Genomic DNA, 5667 nt, shown 5'->3' with positions numbered 1-5667 from the left:
AGTAAATAGTAGTGATAGTACTGTACTAAAAACATCTGTCAGAGACTGTATAGATGACCAGAGTAATGGTCCTATTGCCTATCTGGTAGCATCAGAGGCTTCTTTGGGCAAATAGGAGATGATAAAAAGCACACAGGTAAATTGGTAGTGGGAATCATCTCTTATTTCCCTCAATTCACCAAAATTATAAGAATTGAATTTCCACCAGGCACGGTGGTGCATGCCTGTAACCCCAGCAAGTTGGGAGGCTGAGGCAGGAGGATCGCAAGTTCAAAGCCAGCCTCAGCAACTTAGTGAGACCCTAAGCAAGTTAGTGAGACCCTGTGTCAAAATGAAATATTTGTAAAAGGGGAGTTGGGAGGTAACTTAGTGTGAAAGTGTCCCTAGGTTAAATCCCCAGGAAAGAAAGAAAGAAAGAAAGAAAGAAAGAAAGAAAGAAAGAAAGAAAGAAAGAATGAATGAATTGAATTTTCTAATTTAATATAAGTAAATTAGACTGTTTCCTGGGACACGGATTCACAGCCATTCACTTTATTTGGATTTTTTAAACGTATATTTAGACATGCTTCTTAGTATAGATCTGATTTAAAAAATCTTTAAATGTATCATAAAAAATTCCAGTTAATTCAAAATCAGGAAAGGAGGCAAGATCATGCCTGTCACTATTATAAAGAGAAATGAACTCTCAATAGATCAACAAAGAGAAGTTTATTCCTCTCTCAAGTACAGCTTATTGGGACAGGGGTAGGGATCTGCACCAAGCCGTTATTCTAGGATTCGGGCCTCAAGAGCTTATTCATGACGTATCAGGTCTGGCAGGTTACGACTCCCCCATCATCAGACAGGGGACAACACAGGTGGGTGTACGGGACAATTATGTGGTCCCGACCCAAAGTGAGGAGCACCAACTTCCACCTGTATTCTTCTATCCTAAACTCAGGACCCTGGCCACACTTTACTGTAATGGGTTCTAGGAAGAAAAGAAGAAAGAGAAAGAAAGGAAGGAAGGAAGGAAGGAAGGAAGGAAGGAAGGAAGGAAGGAAGGAAGGAAGGAAGGAAGGAAGGAAGAAAGAAAGAAAGAAAGAAAGAAAGAAAGAAAGAAAGAAAGAAAGAAAGAAAGAAAGAAAGAAAGAAAGAAAGAAAGAAAGAAAGAAAGAAAGGAAGAAAGAAAAAAGAAAGGGAGGGAGTGAGTCACTGGTCCCTTGAACTATGAAATCCTCCTGGGTACCGCTACACCTGGGTCCTGTCCGTGCCATCCGTGTGTTAGTGTGCCTTGTGTGACTGTGACCCACATACTGGACAAGAACTGCTTAGAGGAGGAAATGTCTATTTTGGCTCATGGTTTCAGGGCTTCGGTCCATGGATGGCTGACTGCATGGCTCTGGGCTCAAGGTGAGGCAGAACATCATGGCGGAAATGCCTGGGAGAGGGAGGCTGCTCAGTCATAGCAGCCAACATCAGAGAGGGTTTGAGTGCAAACCCTCAGGGCATGCCCCCAGCGACCTATTTCTCCCAGCCACGCCTCAGCTGCCTATAGTCATCACGCAGTGCAGAAGTACTTTCTAAAATTATTAACCCAAGCCTGGCTCAGTGGTGCACACTTGTAATCCCGGTGACACAGGAGGCTCAGGCAGGAGGATTGCAAGTTTGAGGCCACCCTGGGCAAACCTAGCAAGGTACTAAGCAATTTAGCAAGACCCCATCTCTAAGTAAAGAGATAAGCAAATGCATTAATAAATAAAGAGCTGGGGACGAACGAAGCTCAGTGGCAAAGTGCCCTGGGTTCAATCCCCAGTACCAAAAAATATATATATATATAATAAAGTTATTATACTTGAAGGGGATTAATCCAGGGATCAGGTGACAGCTCTCATAACCCAATCATTTCACCTCTGAACCTGACAGCATTGTCTTACCCTGGAGCTTTTGGGAGACACCTCTTATCCGACCATGAGAGTCAGTTTCCTTATCAGGTCTGGGTTTTGTTTTCTTGGAGTCACAGGGAGAGGGGATTTTCATGGTTTTCTACATTCTTTGATTGTGCCTGTGTTACTGTTTTTAGTTTAGGGTTTTTTTGGTGTTTTTTTTCACACTGACTTTCACGTTGCCAACCCCAGTTCTCGCCCCCATCTCATCACAAAGACTTCAGGACCTGTTGGTCAGAGTGACCCGCATGAGGATATGAGAAGGGACAGGCAAGGGGGAAAAGGGTCACTCGCAAGGGAGAGAGTGGGCCCTCTCAGAGCGGAGAGCCCTTCCGTTGTATTGGGGGGGTCCCAGAGGAGTTTCCGGAGTCAGCCCAAGTCCAGCCCTCACTTGACTGGCAACATAGCAAGGCTCAGACCACCGCCAGGCGGAGACGGTGTGGTGCTCACAGAGGGAGCAGGGGTTTTAAGGAAACTGTGCCCCTGCTTTTTGCCTCAATTTCCTGCCCCCTTAATGGATCTGCTACCCTTTGAATATCCCCTCTGGGTCCTGTGAGGGTCTTGACGTTTGGGCTATCACAGGTGACGACGGGGGTGGCCGAATAGTCTCAGTGATGGGGGAGGTCTCTGGACACTTGGTGACAAGAGATGACAAGGACAGGGAAAGGCTATTTTCTCTTCATTGAGACTGCGGGACATTTTCACATACCAGACGCACATTTTTTTCCCCAAAAGCTTAACTCTCAGATGAACAGCCCTGTGGCCTTCGGTGCCTCTTCCTTGTCCCTCTCTGCTCTTGCATCCCTGGCTGAGTAGCTGCCCACCAGCAATCTGGAGGCTGTCGCTTAATTGGGAAACCCTGTGCCCCAGTTGAACTTCTCTACAAATCTGAGTCTACATGCATATTGGTCACTCGGAGACCTTTTTTTTTTTTTTCTAGTTTATTTCCCGTTTGGCATGGAGAAGCATGAACTGTTCCAAATCTTGCGGAACCTCCATTCTCTGGACACTTTTTATTCTCTTTTACTCTCTGTGCAAAGCAGCTGATGATGGTTCAGCCTGATCTCCACGTTCTAATACCCTGATTGGCTCAGCCGGTGGCTACCCACCCTCTTCTGTCATCATGAGAGAGTTTGCGTTGTTGTTCTAGCTGTTATTTTACCGGAAGGAATGGGGTTTTTTTTTAATTCATTATTATTTTAACTACTCTTGTTGACAGGGTACCCTGTGATCATTTGTTACACGTATGTAATATGAACTGACCATATGGGTGTGAAATAAATCAGACAGAAAGACAAAGGCCACGTATTCTCTTTTATCTATGGATATTTCTTTAAAAAACCCCATCTGAAGGTGGTATAGTAATTGCTAGAGGCTAAGGAAGTCCTCAGGATGAAAGAGGAAGACTGGATAATGTGTTCTGAGACCAAAGTCATAAATTCCAGTTGTTCAACGGCAAAGTGGGGGGACTGGTAGTTCACAACAACCTATTCTGTATTTTATGAATAACCCACCGGAAGAGAAGGGCTTCACATCTCCAAATACCAAGGCCTGATTCGTAGATGGACTCATGAACCACTTTGATCTGATCGGCACTCACGGTGTACCTACTGTGATATACCACACTGTACTTCATAAATACATACAGCTGTTCGTTGTGTTAATAAAAAGTGTAAAAATGCTCCATGAGATGAAAAAAATATATATATTCCAGCCGTTTTCCTTAAAGTCAGAAGCTTTGTATATATATTTTCTGCCCTCTGATCGGTCACAGGCAAATGAATGTTTTATCTCTAAATAACCAGAGTTTCCATGTCTGCTACCCATGACATTCGTTTTTTGGCCACCTACTAATTAACTGTTTTGTAGAACACACCCTCCCATGGGTGTTGTGTAGAGAGCGTCGTCTCTGTCACTCTGGTATCCTAAAAGTTGGCACAAAGTAGAACTCACCGTTGTGTTCGTCATACCACCACCCAATGCCTGTTCTTGTCTGTCAAATAATATAGTAGTGGTTCTGTAAGTCGCACACTCCAAAGCCTGGGTGACTTGGTGCATTAGAAGATTATTTGTTGCTCACCTAGTGTGACCATGAGCAGGGTGTGGGAAACTGGAGTTGGAAGACGCTCTGCTCTCTTCAATGGGTACATTCCAAGATGGCCCCAGGCATTGTTCATAAATGAGTAGCATGGGAAAGGAAGAGAAGAGCAGCAGACGGGAGCCAGCCCTGAGCAAAAGCACTCTCCCCCTTTACCTACGTCTCACTGATTAGAATCAACTACATGGACCAAACTACCTTCAAGGGAAACTGGAAAATATGGTCTAGATGTGTTCTCCATCGAGAGAGGAAATGGTAATAGAATATATTCAGATGCTAAACGAGGGCTTCGATTGGGTATCTGCATTAGGTCTGAACGGCCCAACTACCAGGGTAAGAAAGAAGCACGTTAATAAGTAAAGGCATACAGCTCCTTAGGGGAGTATAAGGCTTTCCTGGAAATAAATCCCCGCTAAAAGGATTTTCTTCCTAACCTGCAAACTTGCACGGGGACTGTGAAGTGGTGTAACAGACACTGCTTTGGACAAGAGTCTTAAAATCAATTTAATAGTAGCTTTTCATATATTCCACATGACATTAAGTAGTAATTTGAGAAAAGTTGACCCTCATTAGTGGGAGCCAAGATGCCCATTTTGAGAAGGATGGACAATATTTTATGGTGGCTCTGTTGGCATTCGAGAATACCCTGGTCCCTTAATTGTTCTTCTCTAATCTCTTCTCTGAAGAGAAGGAAATGCTCTCATGCTTTTCGATTGAGAGCTAAAACCAAGTGATATTTCCCGGCGCACGATTTGGTCAGGTTCTTCCCAGCCACCACCCCGAAATCAACAGTGTCCAACACGCCACGTGTTTGCCAACCATTTGCATAAACACGACCGACTCCCACCACTGGTTAAAGAAGACTCCAGGACACAGTGGCCCACAAGCTGCAGCTGCCGAACCGCAGGTCAGGCAACAAAGCACTGTCGCATGAGGGAACTCACTCGTGCAGAGAGATGGGCTCCAACCTGAGCCCTGTCCCAAGAGAGTACTGTCATTTGGGCAATGCCACTCTTTCAAGCCTCTGGCTTCTCATCCTTTCAAATGGGACATCAATTTTTTTTGCAACATCCCCGTAGTCTTTTAAGAAGCCAAAGGTGTTCTGTGCCTATCAATGTCTTCGTGCAAGACTTGGTAAAGAGAAGGGCACTGATTAAAGATAAGCTGTTATTATTGTTAGTTATTCCTTATCCTGTGAAACGTGGAGAACAGGTAGCAATGGACCCAACAAGACCATTCACTCCCCAACCGGCCATGTATGTCCACGTGGATCTATGTCTGCCCTACGTCTTTACATATAGGCAGCATTAGCTCCAAACCATGCCAAACTGCTCATGGATTTAGAAGAGGAGAATCCAATAAATAGGACAGTGAACTTTATCTGAAATATCAATTTGAAAGAAGGAATCCAAGCACCCACATTCTTGCGAATAGAGACTAAATTTGCAATCCGAGAATTGCATAGTTCCTGGAAGGAGATGGGGGAAGATTGGCCTTGTTACATAAACTAATCTTATCGTGGGTTATTATGAAAGCACTTCCCAGAATTATGCTGTATATGAATTTTTTTCTTTCTTTTTTTTCGGGATTCTAGGTTGCTTGAAAAGATAACCTGCTAGTACAACAAAATCATCTTTCTTCCTC

The sequence above is a fragment of the Ictidomys tridecemlineatus genome, chromosome 16 (assembly GCF_052094955.1).
Source record: "Ictidomys tridecemlineatus isolate mIctTri1 chromosome 16, mIctTri1.hap1, whole genome shotgun sequence".
Classification (NCBI taxonomy): Eukaryota; Metazoa; Chordata; class Mammalia; order Rodentia; family Sciuridae; genus Ictidomys; species Ictidomys tridecemlineatus.
The sequence above is the reverse complement of the archived record's forward strand: the minus strand, read 5'-3'. Positions refer to the sequence as shown.